This window comes from Marmota monax, unplaced genomic scaffold (genome assembly GCF_021218885.2).
Source record: "Marmota monax isolate L192 unplaced genomic scaffold, Marmota_monax_Labrador192_F-V1.1 WCK01_AAM20220418_F8-fsc00289, whole genome shotgun sequence".
In the NCBI taxonomy this organism is placed as follows: domain Eukaryota; kingdom Metazoa; phylum Chordata; class Mammalia; order Rodentia; family Sciuridae; genus Marmota; species Marmota monax.
In genome coordinates, this window is record NW_026693189.1 from 1,201,986 (window position 1) to 1,220,606 (window position 18,621).

Here is an 18,621-nt window from a genome sequence, read left to right on the forward strand (position 1 = left end):
CCCTTGTTCTGACCCTAATACTAACCCTAGGCTTAAACCTGACTCTAAACCTAAACCAAAACTTAACACTAATCCTACTGGTAACCCTATATGTAAACCTAACAATAAACTAGCCCTAGACCAATACATAATCCTAAATATAGCCATAACTCCAGCTCTTGCCCTAACAATAACAATTAACCTAACCCAAAAACTAACCCTACCCCTAGACCTAACTATAGTCCTTATCCTGGCCCTAACCCTAACCCTGACCCTAACCCGAACACTGACCCTTACCCTAATACAAAACCTAGCTTTAAATCTTATCCTAACCTCAAAATTAACTCTAACACTAGACTAACCCTAAAACTAGCCATAACCATAACCATAGCTCATATATTACCCATACAACTAAACTAGCCCTAAACCTCACATAAAACCTAGCCTTAATCCTAGTCCTAAATCTAACCCTAAGCATAACCCTAACCCTATACCTAGCCCTAACCAAAACCCTAACCCATGCCCTAGTCCTAACCCTAGCTCAAACACTAAACCTTACCCTAAATATAAACATAGCCCAAACCCTAAACCTCACCCTAACCCTAGCCTTAATCCTAATCATAATCAAAGCTCAAACCCCAGGTCTAACTCTATTCTTTACCCTAAACATAACGCTAAACCTAATGCTAACCCTAGCCCTAACCCTAGCACTAATCCTACCCTAGCCATGACCCTAACCCTAACCCTCGCCATAGCCCTAACTCTAGCTCAATGCTTAACCCTTACACTTAAACTAAACCTAACACTAACCGAAGGCCTAACCCTAAACCTAAACTTACCCCTAATCCTAACATTAACCCTAGCCCTAACCCTAGCTCGAAACTTACCCATATCCCTAACCCTAATGATAACACTAGACCTAAACTTAAAACTATCCTAACTCTAAACTTAAACCTAACCTTAGAACTAACCATAAACCTAACCCTAACCCTAGGTCAAACCCTAACCTTATCCTAAACCTAACCTTAACCCTAAACCTAAACCTAACCCTAAATCTAACCCAACATCCAACCATATCAATTATGCTAACCCTAGTGATAACCCTAGCCTTAACCCTAACACTAACAATAACACTAACCATAACCATAACCATAACCCTAGACCATAACCTAAACCTAACTCTAGCCATAACACTAACCCTAGCTCAAACCCTAAACTGTACCCTAAACCTAATCCTAAACCTAGCCCTAACCCTGACCCTAACCCTATCTCTAGCCCTAATCCTAACCATAACCCTAGTCCTAATCCTAGCTCTAACCTTATAAATTACACTAAAAATAACCATAACCCTAATGCTAACCTTAGGCCTAACCCTAAACCTATAGCAAACCCTAAACATAGTCATTGCCCTAAACAGAACCTGAACCCTAAACCTAACCCTATCCATTACCCTAACCCTAACAATAAACTTAATGCTAATTCAAGCCCTAAACATAACCCTTAACCTAACCCAAACCCAAAACATGACTCAGAGCCTAATAATACCCCTAGCTCTAAACCTGACCCTTTCCCTAAACCTAACCCTTAAACTATACCTAGCCATAAATCTAACCCTGAAACTATCCCTAAATGTAACCCTAGACCTACATTAGCCCTATCCATAATTCTCGCCCGGAACCTAACACAAAACCTAGCCCTAATCTCAGCCTTAAACCTAGCTTTAATCCTCACCCAAACCATAACCCTAGCCCTAACTCTAATGCTAATGGTAAAACTAGCCCTCTCCCTAACCTGAAAACTAAAACAAAATGAGTAGTAGCCCTAACCCTAAACCTTAACTTAAACCAAACCCTAACACTACACCTAGACCTAACCCTAGCCCTAATTCAAGTCAGAATCCTAACTTTAACAATAACCCTGACTCTGACTCATATTCTAAAATTCACCCTAGCTCTAAACACGACCCTGAACTTAAACTGAACTCTAACAGTAACCCTTGCCCTAATTTGAGTCCTAACCCTAACCAAAAAACTAACCTTGACCCTGACTCATATTTTAACAGTAACCCTAGCTATAAATATCACCCTAACCTTAAACCTAAACCTAAAACTACACCTATCCCTAATTCTAACCCTAAAATGAAGCATAATTGTAACCCTAGTTCTTACATTAACCATTGCACTAACCCAAGCCTTAACCCTAACACAAAAAATAGCCCTAATCCGAGCCCTCAACATAGCTAAACCTAACCCTAACCCTGAACATAACCCTAGCTCAAAGCCTAACCCTTACCCAAAACATAGACCTAGACCAATCCCTAACTCTAAACCTAAACCTAGACCTAATCTTAACCTTAAACCTATCCCTAAACCTAGCTCTAAGCCTACACATTACTTTAACCCTAACCCTACTCCTATTGATAATCCTAGCCTGAACCCTAATGCTAACTCTAACCCTAACAGTAAAACTACCTCTAGACATAAGCCAAAATCGAACACTTGCCATAGCCTTAACCCTAGCTCAAACCCTAACCATTACGCTAAATCTAAACATAACCTAGCCCTAACCCTAACCCTAACTCTAAACCAAAATCTAACCCTAACCCTAACCCTATATCTAATCATATTCATTACCGTAACCCTAACTCTAACCTTAATGAAAACCCTAGCCCTAGCCCTAACCCTAACCTACCATAGATCTATCTCTAGACCTAACCCTAAACCTAACTCTCTCCCTAACCCTAACCCTAGATCAAAACCTAACCCTTACTTTAAACAGAATCCTAACACTTACCCTAGTTCTAACCCTAAATCTAACCCTAACTCAAGACTTATTCCTAACCATAACCCTAGCTCTAAACTTAGCTCTAAACCTATCCATTACCCTAACTATAACACTTAACCTCATTTTAACTCTAGGCCTAACCCTAAACCTATCTCTAACAATAACACTATGAATTACCTTACACCTAACCTGAACCCTAAACAAAACTCTATAATTACCCTAACCTTAACCCTAATGCTAATTTGAGCCCAATCCTAAATCCTAACCTAAACCAAACCCTAAACCTGATCCTAACCCTAATAATTCTGCTAGCTCTAAATCTGACCCTTACCCTCACCCTAACACTTACACCAGACTTGGTCATAAGCCTAAACCTAAAACTATCTTTAATCATAACCCTAGACCATATATTAGCCCTAACCCTAATCCTAGACTTAACCCTGATACAAACATTAGTCCTCATCCTGGCCATAAACCTAGCCTTAATAATAACCCTAACACTAACCATATACTAAACCTAAGGTTAACTCTAACCTTCACCCTACCTCTAAACCTAGATATAACACCATCCTTTATTCTAAACTTAACCCTAAACCTAACCCTATCGCTAGGCCTAAGCTGAACACTAACCCTAGCCCTAATCCTAGCCCTAATTTAACCCAATCCCTAACCCTAATCCTAACCTTAGCCCTAAGACTAACTCTAACTCTCACACTAGACCTATCCCTAGCTCTAACCCTATCCCTTACCGTAACCTTAAACCTAGCCCTAAACCTTGCCCTAATCCTTACCCTATCCTTAGTCCTAGCAATAACCCTAGATCTAACCCTAAATCTAAATCTAACCCTAACACTATCCCTAATCCTAACGCTAATCATAAAACTAGCCCTAACCCTAACCCTGGGACTAAAACAAAAGCGAGAAGTAGCCTTAACCCTAAACCTTAACTTAAACCAAACCCTAACACTACACCTAGACCTAAACCTAGCCCTAATTCGAGTCCTAACCCTAACCTTAAAACTAACCCTGACCATGACTCATATCCTAACACTCCCCCTAGCTCTAAACACCACTCTAAGTTTAAACTGAACCCTAACAGCAACTCTAGCCCTTATTTGAGTCCTAATCCTAACCCTAAAACTAACTCTGACCATGACTCCTTATCCTAATACTAACCCTAGCTCTAAATATCACCTTAACCTTAAACAAAACCCTAACACTAGAGGTCTATCCCATAACCCTAACCCTAAAACTAACCCTAATTGAAACCCTGGTTCTTAAATTAGCAGTTACCCTAACTCTAGTTCTAACCCTAACACAAAAACTATCCCTAACCGAGCCCTAAACCTAGCTTTAACCCTAATTCTAAACCTAAACCTACCCCTAACACTAGCTCTAACCCTATCCCTAACCCTAAGCAAAACCCTAACCCTAATGGTAACCTTAGACCTATTCCTAATCCTTAGACTAACCAAAACCCTAACCCTATTAATAGTCTTAAATCTAGCCCTTATTCTACCTCTAAACCTATTCCAAACCCTAACCCTAACCCTGACCCTTATTCTAACCATAACAAAAACCCTAGGTCTAAACCTGACCCTAACCCTAGACCAAACCCTAACACTAGCCCTAAAGGTAACTTATACCTAAACCTAACCCTATCACTAGCTCTAGACTAAACCTAATCCTAAATCTAGCCTTAACTTTAGTCATAGACCTAAACAAAGACCTAACCCAAGCCCTAACATAAACCCTTAACCTAATGCAAAGGCCAACCCTACTGTTAGACATAAATCTAGTCCTAATTCTGGTTTAATCTTAACTCTAACTGTAACCTGAACACTGACTCTACCTTTAACACTAAACCTATCTCAAAACCTGAACTTAACCAAAAATCTTAACCTAACAACAGACCTGGCAATAATGCTAACCCTAAAACTAGCCCTAATTATAACCCTAGCTCTTACATTTCCCATAGCCCTAACCTTACTCCTTAACCTAACACAAATCCTAGAGTGTTCCTAGGCCTAAACTTAGTCCTAAGAATAACCCTAACCCTAATCCTAGCTCTAACCCTAATCCTAACCCTACCCTTAGTCCTAAACCTAGCTTAAAGCCTAAACTTTACCCTAAATATAAACTTAAACATATCCCTAACTCTAAACCTAAACCTAGACCTAATTCTAAACTTAACTCTAGCCCTAAACCTACCTATTAACCTAACCATTACTCTCACCGTAACCCTAACCCTATTGATAATCCTACCATAAACCTAATCCTAACCCAAATCCTAACAGGAAAACTAACCCTAAACCTAACCCTAAACCTAACACTTGCAATAGCCCTAACCCTAGCTCAAACCCTCACCCATACCATAAACCTAAACATAACCAAACACTTAACTGTCACCCTAAAAGTAATCTAACCCTAACCCTATACCTAAACCTATATCTAACCATATCCATTACCCTAACCTTAATCCTATCCCTAATGATAACCCTAGCCATAACGTTAACCCTAACCCTAAACCTACCATAATCCTATGCCTAGACCTAACGCTGAAACTAACCCTCAACCTAGCCCTAGCCTTTACTCTAGCTCAAACCCTAACCCTTACTCTAAACATAACCCTAGCCCAAACCCTAACACTAATCCTAGCCTTAATCCTAACTGTAACCATAGCCCAAACCCTAGCTCTAAATATATCCATTACCCTAATCATAACCCTAAACCTAATGCTAACCTTAGCCCTAACCAAAACACCAACTCTATCCCTAGGCCTGATTCTAACCTGAACATTTTCTCTAACCCTAACCCTTACTCAATCCCTGACCCTTACCCTTAACCTAAACGTAAGACTAACCCTATGACTAACCCTAATTCTAACCCTAGCCCTAATCCTAAATTTTACCCTAGCATTATACCTAGCTATAACCCCACATATTACCCTAATTGTAACCATAAACCTCATGATAACCCTAGCCCTAACCCTAAAACTACTCTAACTCTAAATGTAAACCTAACCCTAGACCTAACCATAACACTAACCCCTGCCATAATCCTAACCCTAGCTCAAAACCTAACCTTTAAGCTAAACATAACCCTAACCCTAGTTCTAAACATAACACTAACCCTAAACCTAACCCGACATTTAACCCTGTCCATTACCCTAACTCAAATGAAAACCCTAGCCCTAACCCTAATACTAAACCTAACCCTAACCATAACCATAACCCTAGACCTACTCCTAAACCTAACCCTAGCCTTAGCTCTAACCCTAGCTCAAACCCTAACCAGTACCTAAAACCTAACCCTAACCCTAACCCTAGCCTTAACCCTAATCCTAACCATAACTCTAGCCTTAATCCTAACCACAACCCTAGTCCTAAACCTTGCCTAACCCTATTCAATACCCTAATAATAACCATAACCCTAATGCTAACCCTAGGACTAATCCTAACCTTATCCATTAACCTAAACCTAACCTGAACCCTAAACCTAACCTGAAGCCTAAACCTAACTCTATCCATTACCCTAACCCTAAGTCTAACCCTAACACTAATTTGAGCCCTAACACTAAACCTTAACCTAACCCAAACCCAAAACCTGACCCTGATCATTATAATACCTCTAGCTCTAAACCTGAACCTTACCATAAACCTAACTCTGACACTAGACCTAGCCATAAACTTTACCCTAAAAGTATTCCTAACCATAACCCTAGACCTAATAGTAGCCCTAGCTCTAATTCTTGCCATAACCCTAACACAAACACTAGCCCTCATCCTAGCCCTAAACCTAGCCTTGATTCTAACCCTAACTCTAACTCTAGCCCTATCCCTAATTTTATCCCTCACACTATTTCCGACTCTAGCCATAACCCCATCCCGTCCACTAAACCTAACCCTAACTATAACCCTAGACCAAACCCTAACACTAACCCTAGACATGATCCTAGCCCTAATTTAGCTCTAACCCTAACCCTAACACTAGCACTAAGATTAACTCTAACTCTCTTCCTAGCCCTATTCCTAGTTCTAACCCTTTTCCATACTGTAACTCTAACATTTGTCCTAACCTTAGCCCTAACCCTAGCCCTAAACCTAGATTTAACCATAACTCTAAATCTAACCCTAACTCTAGCCTAAACCTCACACTAACACTAGTCCTAATACTAACACTAATCCTAAAACTAGCCCTAACCTAGTCCTATCCCTAAAACAAAACCGAGCCATAGCCCTAACCATAAACCTTAACCTAAACCAAAACCTAAACTTACCTAGCCCTAACCCTAGCACTAATTTCAGTCCTACCCTAACCTTAAAACTAACCTTGACCCTGACTTTGATCCTAACAATAACCCTTGCTCTAAATCACCTTAACCCTAAACCTAATCCTAAAATTATACCTAGCCCTAATCTTAACCCTAAAAGTTGCCCTAACCCTAAACATAACCATAGCCTTAATCCTAACCATAATCCTAGCCCTAACCCTAGCTCTAACCCTATCCATTACCCTAACCATAACCCTAACACTAATGCTAACCCTAGGAAAACCTAACTCTATATCTAACCCTAAATTTACCCATTAACCTAAACCTAACCTGAACCCTAAACCTAACCATATCCATTACCCTAACCTTAACCCTAACTCTAAGGCTAATTAGAGCCCTAAACCTAAACCTTAACCTAACCAAAACTGTAACCATGACCATGACCCTAATAATAACCCTATCTCTAAACCTCACCCTAACCCTCAACCTAAAACTTACACTAGAACTAGCCATGATCTTCACCCTAAAATTAACCCTAACTATAAACCTAGACATGACATTATCCCTTGCCCTAATCCTAGCCCTAACCCTAACACAAAACCTAGCCCAAATCCTAGCCTTAACCCTAACCCTAATCCTAACCCTAACTCTCAACATACTTCTTACCCTAGTTCTAAACCTGTCCCTTACCATAACCCAAACCCTAACACTAAATCTAGCCCCAACCACAGCCCTAAATTTTGCCCTAACCCTAAACCTAGCCCCAAGCCTAGCTCTAACTTTTGCCCTATCCCTAAACCTTGATCTAACCCTAACTCTAAAACTAACTCTAACCCTAAGTCTAAGCCTCACCCTAACACTAGCCCTAACCATAATGATAATTGGAAAACTATCCTTAACCCTATCCCTTTCATTCAAACAAAACCGAGTCATAGGCTTAACCCTAATCCTTAACCTAAACCAAACCGTATCCCTACACCTAGCCCTAACCCTAGCCCTAATTTGAGTCCTAAACACAACTCTAGAACTTACCCTGACCCTGACTCAGACCCTAACACAAACCCTAGCTCTAAACATCACCCTAACACTAGACATAATCCTAAACCTAACCCTAAAACTTGCAATAAATGGAACGCTAGTTTTTACATTAGGCACAGCCCTGAATAACAGAAAACCTAGCCCTAATCCAGACCTAAACCTAGATTTAAAACTAACCCTAACTTTAACCCTAGCTTAATCCCTAACACTAACACTAGCCCTAACCCTAGCTCTAAACCTATCCCCTACCCTAAGCCAAGCCCTCACCCTAATGCTACCCTAGTCCTAAACCTAATCCTTAGCCTACCCCAAACCATAACTCTAATACTAATCCTAACCCTAGTTTTCATTCTAGCTCTAATCCTAACCCAAACACTAACCCTAACCCTGACACTTATTCTGACTCTAACTCTAACTCTAGGTTTAAACCTTACCCTAACCCTAAACCGAACCCTAACACTAGCCCTACAGGTAACCCTATACCTAAACCTAACCCTAACACTCGACCTAGACAAAAGCCTAATCCTAAATCTTGCCATAACTCTAGCACTAGACCTAAACAAAAACTAGCCCTAGCCCTAACAATAACCCTTAACCTAACCCAAACACTAAACCTATTCCTAGAGCTAAACCTAGCTCTAATTATATCCTTAACCCTAAAACTAACCCTAACCTGAACAATGATCCTTACTCTAACACAAACTGTAGCTCTAAACTCAATGCTAACCCCGAATCTAGCCATAAACTTAACACTAGACGTAGCCATAACCCTAACCCTATCTCTTACATTACCATATCTCTAATGCTAGCTCTAAACACATGCTAGCTCTGACACAAAAACTAGCCCTAATCATAGCCCTAATCCTAGCCCTAAGCATAATCTAACCCTAGCCCTAACTCTAACACTAACCCTCGCCTAAGCCGTAACCCTAGCTCAAACACTAAACTTTTCCCTAAACATAACCCTAGCCCTTACCCTAACCCTAACCCTAACCCTAGCCCGAATCCTAACCGTAACCAAGGCCAAACCCTAGGCCTAAGTCTATCCATTACCCTAAACACTACCATAAACCTAATGCTAACCCTAACCCTAAACTTAACCCTAACCCAAAACCTAGACCTTATCCTAACCCTAACCCTCGCCCTAGCCCTAACCATAGCTCAAACCCTAACACTTACCCTAAACCTAACACTAGCATTACCCTAGGCCTAATCCTAACCCTAACACTAACCCTAGCCCTAAACCTATCGATTACCCTAAACATAAGCCTAACCCAAATGCTAATTCTAGGCTTAACCCTAAACCTATCAATAACACTAACGCTATTACCTAAACCTAAACCTAACTGAACACTAAAAATAACCCTATCAATTACTCTAGCCCTAAACCTAACCCTAATGCTAATTTAATCCCTAAACTTAAACCATAACCTAAACCAAACTCTAAACAAGACACTGACCCTAGTAATACACCTAGTTCTAAACCTGACCTTACCCTAAACCTAACCCTTACACTAGACCTGGCCATAAAACTAATCCTAGGACTATCCCTAATGATAACCCTAGACCTGACATTTACCCTCTACCGAATACTTGCCCTAAACCTAACACAAACCCTAGCCCACATCCTACCCCTAAACCTAGCCTTAGTCCTAACCCAAACCCTAATCTTAGCCCAATCCCTAATTTCAAACCTCACCCTAGTTCTGTACCTAGGTATAACCAAATCCCTTCCCCAAACCATACCACTAACCCTAACCATAACCCTAACTCTAGGCCTAACCCTAACACTAATCCTAGCTCTAATCCTAGCCATAATTTAGCGCTAACTGTAAACCTAATTCTACCATAGCCCTAAGACTAACTCTAACTCTCACCCTAGACCTGTTTTTAGTAAAAACCTTATGTTACCATAACCCTATCACTAGCCATAACATTAGGCCTAAACCTAGCCCTAGCCCTCACCCTAGATCTAACAATAACTCTAAATCAAACCCTAAACCTAAGCCTAAACCTCACTCTACTACTAGCCCTAACACTATTGCTAATCCTAAAACTAGCCCTAAACCAAGTTCTAGACATAAAACAAAACCAAGCCATAGCCCTAATGCTAACTGTAACCTAACCATAACTCTATACCTGATATTAGCCCTAGCCCTAATTCTTGACCTAACCCTAACACAAAACTTAACCCTACGCCTAGCCTTAACCCTAACCTTACTTCAAGTGTTATCACTAACCCTATAACAAACACTGACCTTGACTATGACCCTAAGACTAACCCTATCTCAAATAATCACCCTAAACCTAAACCTAACCCTAAAACTAGACCTAGCCGAAACCATAACCCTAAACTAGCCCTAATCGTAACTCTAGATCTTTCATTAGCCATAGCCCTAACCCTAGCCAAACCTAATCTAAAACCTAGCCCTAATCCGAGGCCTAAAACCTGACTTCAACCCTAAACCTAACCCTAACCCTAAACCTAATCCTAATCCTAGCTTTATTCCTAACAATAACCCTAGTCCTAACCCTAGCTCTAATCATATCTATTACCTTAAACCTAACCTTAACCCTAATGTTAACCCTAGGATAACCATAACCCTATCCATAACCCTAACCCTATGGATTACTTTAAACCTAACCTGAACCCCAAACCTAACCATATCCATTACACTAACCCTAAATCTAATCCTAAAAGTAATTTGAGCCCTAACCCTAAACCTTAACCTAAACAAACTCTAACCCTCACCCTGATCCTAATAATACCCTTAGCTCTAAAACTGACCTTAACCCTCAACCTAACTCTTATACTATACCTAGCCATAAACCTAACCCTAAAACTATCCCTAACCATAACCCTAGACCTGACATTAGCCCTGGCCCTAATGCTTGCCCTAATGCTAACAAGAACTGTGGCCCTAATCCGCGCCCTAACCTAGCCTTAATCCTAACCCTAACCCTAACACTAGCCTTAATCCTAAATTCAACCTTCACCCTAGCCCTAATATCATACCATACCCTAACCCTAATCATAACCCTAGCACTAAACCAAGGCCTAGCCTTAATATTAACCCTAGCTTGAATCCTAACCCTACTTTAGCCCTAACCATAAACCTAACTGTAACCCTAGCCCAAAAGCTAACTCTAACTCTTGCCTGAGCCCTATGCCTAACTATAATCCAAAGACTAGCCCTAACCCTAGCCCAAACCTAGCTCTAAACTTCACCCTAGTCCTAAACCTATATCTAACCCTAACTATAAATCTAACCCTAATGCTAAACCAAAACCTCACCATAACACTAGCCCTAATCCTAATGCTAATTTGAAAACTAAGCCTAACCCTAGCAATACCCCTCAAAATAAACTGAGCTATATAGCCCTAATCCTAAACCTTAACCTAAACCAAATCCTAATGCTACACCTTGCCCTAACTCTAGCCCTAATTAGAGTCCTAACCCTAACCCTACAACTAATACCCACCCTGACTATGACCCTAAAACTAACCCCAGCTCTAAACATCACCCTAACCCTAAAACTAACCCGAACACTAGACCTATCCCTAACCCTAAACCTTAAACTAGCCCTAATAGTAACTCAAGTTCTTACCTTAGCCATAGCCCTAACACTTACACAAAACATAACCCTAATCTGAGCTCTAACCCTAGCTCTAACCCTAACCCTAACCCTAGCTCTAACCGTATCCCTTACCCTAAACCAAACCTTCAAATTAATGCTAACCTAGTCCTAACCCTAATCCTTAGCCTACACCAAATCCTAACTCTATTACTAGTCCTAACCCTAGCCAACGTTCTAGTTCTAACCCTAACACAAACCGTAACCCTAACCTTGACCCTTATGCGGACCCTAACACAAACCCTAGGTCTAAGCCTGACCCAACCTTAAAACAAACCGTAACACCAGCCCTACCCGTAAACCTATACCTAAACCTAACCGTAACACTAGCACTAGACCTAAACTTAATCCTAAATTTAGCCATAACTTTAACACTAGCCCTAAACAAAAACATAGCCCTAGCCCTAACCATAACCCTTAACCAAACACAAAGACTAAGCCTATCCTTAGATCTAACCGTAGTTTTACCTCTGGCCCTAACCCTAAACCCAATGCTAACCCGAACACTGACCCTTACCCTAACACACACCATACCACTAAACCTTATCCTAACCCAACACCTAACCCTAAAACTAGACCTATCCATAACCCTAACCCTAAAACTAACCAGAAACATAACCCTAGCTCTTACATTACCCATAGCCCTAATGCTAGCCATAAACCTCACACAAAACCTAGCCCTAAATCTAGACCTAAGCGTAATCCTAACCCTAACCCTAGCCCTAATGCTAACCCTAATGCTTGCCCTGGATTTAACCCTAGCTCTAACTCTATCCATTACCTTAAACATAACCCTATCCTTAATGCTAACCCCTAGCCCTAATGCTTACCCTAACCCTAACCTTAACTGTATCCCTGACTCTAAACCTAAACCTTGCCCTAGCCCTAACCCTAACTCAAACCATAATACTTACCCTAAACCTAACCCTAACACTAACCCTAGGCCTACTCCTAACCCTAGCAAAAATCCTAACTTTAACCCAAGCCATAACACTAGCACTAACCCTATCTATTATCCTAAACATAAGTCTAACCCAAATGCTAACTCTAGGCCTAAGCCTAACTGTTGCTAATACTAACCCTACACATTACTCTAACCCTATCCCTTACCCTAAACCAAACCTTATCCCTACAACTAATACACACCCTGAGCCCTAACATGAACCTCGCCTAACATGAAGCCTAAACCCTACCCTATACATTACTCTAACCCTAACCTAACCCAAATGCTAATTTGAGCCCTAACCCTAAACCTTAACCTAAACCAATCCCTAATCCAGACTCTGGCCCTAATAATACACCTAGCTCTAAACCTGACTCTAACCCTAAACCTAACCCTTACACTAGACCAAGCCATAAACCTAACCCTAACACTATCCCTAACTATAACCCTAGTCCTGACATTAGCCGTAGCCCTAATCCTAGCACTAACCCTAACACAAACCTTAGTCCTAAACCTAGGCTTAATCATAACCCTAACCCTCATCCTAGCCCTATCCCTAATTTTAACTCTCACCCTAGCCCTAAACCTAGCTATAACCCTATCCCTTCCCCTAAAGCTAATGCTAATTCTAAAGATAACACTAACCCTAAACCTAGCCCTAACCATAGGCCTAAACCAAACACTAACTCTAGCACTAATGCTAGTCCTAATTTAGCCCTAACCCTAACTCTACCCCTAACCCTAGCCCTAATACTAACTCTAATTCTCACCCTTGCCCGTAACCCTCACATAGCCCTGACCTAAGCCCTAACCCCAGCCATAGCACTAACCCTAGATCTAATCATAACTCTAAATCTAACCCTAACCTTAAGCCTAAACCTCACCCTATCACTAGCCCTAACATTATTGCTTATTGTAAAACTAACCCTAACCCTAGCCCTAGCCCTAAAAGAAAACTGAGCCATTGCACTAACCCTAAAACTTACCCTAAATCAAACCCTAATCATAAAACTAGCCACAACCCTAGCTCTAATATGAGTCCTAGGCCTAAAACTAACACGGACCCTGACTCATCCAAACACTGACCTTAGCTCTAAATATCACCCTAACCCTAAAGCTAATGCTAACACTATACCTAGCCCAAACTCTAACCCTAAAACTAATCTAATCTTAACCCTACTTATTACATTATCAACAGCCCTAACTCTAGCCCTAACCCTAACACAAAAATAGCCATAATCTGAGCCCTAACACTAGAATTAACCCTAACCCTAACACTAACACTAGCCCTAAATGTAACCCTAACCCTACCCCTAACCCTAGCTCTAACCGTATCCCTTACCCTAAGCCAAATCCTATCAATAATGCAAACCCTAGTCTTAATCCTAATCCTTAGCCTAACCCAAACATTAACCCTATTACTAGTCCTAACCTTAGCCCCTATTCTAGCTCTAACCCTGACCCCAAAACTAACACTAACCTTCACCCTTATTCTGACCCTAACACTAATTTCAGGTGTAAACCTGACCCTAACTCTAAACCGAAACCTGAAAGTAGCCTTACCCAGTAACCTTATACCTAAACCTGACCCTAACACTAGCCTTAGACCTAAACCTAATCTCAAATCTAGTGATAACTCTAGCCTTAGACCAAAACAAAAACTTAGTCCTAGCCCTAACAATGACCCTTAACCTAACACAAACACTAACCCTTCTTCTAGACCTAATCATAGTCCTAATTCTGGCTTTCACTCTAACCCTAACTCTAACATTATTACTGACCCTGAATATAAACCAGCTCTAAACCTGACCCTAAACCAAAATCTAAACCTAACACTAGACCTAGCCATAACCCTAACCCTAACCCTAAAACTAGCCCTAATTAGAAACCTAGATCTTACATTACCCAAAGCACTAACCCTAGGCCTAAACCTAACACAAAACCCAGCTCTAATTCAAGGCCTTAACCTACCCTACACATAACCCTCACTCTAAGCTTAGCCTTAACCCTAACCCTAAACCTCATCTTAGTCCTAACCCTAGCTCAAAGGCTAAACCTTAGCATAACTATAACCCTATCCCTATCCCTAAGCATTATCATAACCCTAGCCCTAATCCTAACCTTAAACCTAGCCCTAACCCTAGCTATAACCCTAGCCATTACCCTAACTCTAACCCTAATCCTAATGATAACCCTAGCCCTAACCCTAACTGAAACCCTAACACAAACCATAAACCCTTACCCTAACCCTAAACCTATCCCTTGCCATAGGCCTAAACCTAACTCAAACCCTCTTACCCTAATCCCAACAGTAAACCTAGCCCTAAAACTAAACTTAACCCTAAACCTAACCTTAACCCTAAAGCTAACCTTACATCTAACACAATCTATTACCCTAAACCTTACCCTAACCCTAATGAAAACCCTAGCCCTAACTCTAACACGAACACTGACCATAACCATAACCCTAACCCTAGACCTAACACTGAAATTAACCCTCAACCTAGACCTAACCGTAGATCAAAACCTAACCTTTACCCTAAACTTAACCCTAATCTTACCTTAAGCTAGGGTTCCTAGCCCTATCCCAAACCCTAACCCTAACTATAGCCCTAAACCTAACCATAACCCTAGCCCTAACCCTAGCTCTAACCCTATACATTACCCTTATGATAACCCTAACCCTATCGCTAACCCTAAAACTCTCCATTAGCCTAAACCTACCCTGAACACTAAACCTAACCCTATCCATTATGCTAACCCTAACCCTATTAATCATTTAAACCCTATCCCTAAACCTTAACCTAAAACAAACTCTAACCCTGACTCTCACCCAAAAAATACACCCAAAAAAACATGACCCTTATCCTAAGTCTAACCCTTACACTAGACCTAGAAATAAACCTAACCCTAAATCTACCCCTAACTGTAACCCTACACCAGATATTAGCCCTATCCCTAATTCTAGACCTAACACTACAACAAAACCTAGCCCACATCCTTGCCCTAAACCTAGCCTTAATCATAAGCCTAACCCTAACTCTAAACCTAACGCTAATTTTAACCCTCACCCTACCTCTAAACCTAGCAATAATGCCATCTTTTACCCTAAACTTAACCCTAACCCTAGCCCTAATGCTAGGCCTAAGCTGAACACTAACCATAGTCCTAATCCTAGCCGTAATTTAGCCCTATCCCTAAAACAAACCATAACCCTAGCCCTAAGACTAACTCTAACTCTTCCCCTAGCACTATTCCTATATCTAACTTTATCCATTACCATAACCAACACCCTAGCCCTAAACCGAGCCCTATACTTAGACCTAGCCCTAATCCTATACCTAATGCTCACACCAAATCTAACCCTAACCCTCAGCCTAAGCCTAACACTAACACTAACCCTATCCCTAATGCTAATCATATATCTAGCACTAACCCTAAATCTACAACTAAAACAAAACTGAGCAATATACCTAACCCTAAACCTTAACTTAAACCAAACACTAACACTACACCTAGACCCAACTTTAGCCCTAATTCAAATCCTAACCCTAACCTTAAAACTAACCCTGACTCTGACTTATATCATAAACTCACCCTAGCTATAAACACCATCATAACCTTAAACCGAAACCTAACAGTAACCCAATGCCTAATTCAAGGCCTAAACCTAACTCTGACCCTGACTCATATCCTAACAATAACCTTAGCTATAAATATCACCCTAACCTTAAACCTAACCCTAACAGTAGAACTACCCCTAACCCTAAACCTAAAACTAAACCTAATTTTAACCCTAGTTCTTACATTAGCCATTGCCCTAACCCTAGCCCTAACCCTAACACAAAAACTAGTCCTAATCGAAGCCCTAAACTAGATTTAACCCTAACTCTAACCCTAACTCTAGCCCTACCCTATCTCTAACCCTATCCCTTACCCTAAACAAAACCCTAACCCTAATGGTAACCCTAGACCTATCCCTAATCCTTAGGCTAACCAAAACCCTAACCTGATTAATAGTCCTAAGCCTAGCCCTCACTCTAGCTATAACCCTATTACAAACCCTAATGCTAACCCTGAAACTTATTCTGACCCTAACACTAACCCTAGGTCTAAACCTGAACCTAACCATAGACCAAAACCTAACACTAGCCCTAGACCTAAACCCAATCCTAAATCTAGCCTTAACTCTAGCCCTACACCTAAACAAAAACCTAGCCCTAGCCCTAACAATAACCCTTAACCTACCCCAAACACTAACCCTACCCCTAGATCTAAACCTAGTCCTAATTCTGGCTGTAACCCTAACTGTAACTCTAACCTGAACACTGAACCTGCCTTTCACAGTAAACTTACATCTAATTCTGACCCTAACCGAACATCTAAACCTAACATTAGACATAGCCTTAACTCTAACTCTACAACTAGCCCTAATCATAACCCTATCTCTTACATTACACATATCCCTAACCCTAGGCCTAAACCTAACACAAAACCTAGTGCTAATCCTAGGCCTAAACCTAGCCTTAGGGTAAACCTAAAACTAACCCAGCCCTAACGCTAATCTAATTCTTGCCTTAGTCCTAACCCTAGATCAAAGCCTAACCCTTATCCTAAACATAAGCATAGACCTATTCTTAAATATAACCATAACGCTAGCCCTTATTCTAACCTAAACCCTAGCCCTAAACCTAGCTCTAAATCTACCCATTATCCTAATCCTAAACCTAACCCTATTGATAACCAAAGGCCTAACCCTAACCCTAAACATAACCAGAAATCTATCCCTATACCTAAGGCTAAACCTCACACTCACCATAGACCTAACCCTAGCTCAAATCCTAAGTCTTACCATAAACCTAAACATTACCATAGCCCTAACCCTAAGACTCAACCTCAATCTAACTCTAACCATAACCCTAAACCTACATTTAACCATATCCATTATCTTAACCCTACCCCTACCCCTAATAATGACCCTAGCCCTAATCCTAACCCTAACCCTAACCCTAACCATACTGTAATCTTACCCTAGACCTAACCCTAAACGTAACCCTCACCCTAGCCCTAAACTTAGCTCAAAACCTAACCCTTATGCTAAACTAACCCTAGTTCTAACTGTAACCCTAACTCAAGACCTATTCCTAACCATAACCCTAGCCCTAAACTCAGCTCTAACCCCACCCATTATCCTAACCATAAAATTTACTCTAATGCTAACCCTAGGCCTAAGCCTAACCCTATCACTAACAATAAACCTATCAATTACCCTAAACGTAACCTGAATTCTAAATAATAATAATAATAATAACAACAACAACAATAATAAATTATCATTACCCTAACCCTGAACCTAATGGCAATTTGAGCCCTACACTAAACCCTAACCTCAACAAAACTCGAACCCTGACCCTGAGCTTAATAATTCCTCTAGCTCTAAACCTGAACTTTACCCTAAATTTAACCCTTAGACTAGATGTAGACATAAACCTAATCCTAAAACTATTCCCAATCGTAACCCTAGACCTGACATTAACACTAGCTCTATTCTTAGCCCTAACCCTAACACAAACCCCAGCCCTTATCCTAGCCCTAAACCTAGCCTTAATCCTAACCCTTACCCTAAACCTAGGCCTAAACCTAACACTAACTGTAGCCTTAATCTTAGCCCTAATTTATCCCTATCCCTAACCCTAGCCCAAAGACTAAGTTTAACTCTCACCCTGGCCCCATCCCTAGTTCTAATCCTATCACTTAATGGAACTCTAATCCTAGCCCTAACCCTAGCCCTAACCCTAGCCCTATTCTTCGCCCTAGCCCTATCATAGATCTAAATCTAACTCTAAATCTAACTTTAAACCTAAGCCTAAACCTAAACCTAACACTAGCCCTAACCATAATGCTAATCCTACAACTAGCCTTAACCCTAGCCATAGCCCTAAAACAAAACCGAGCCATAGCCCTAACC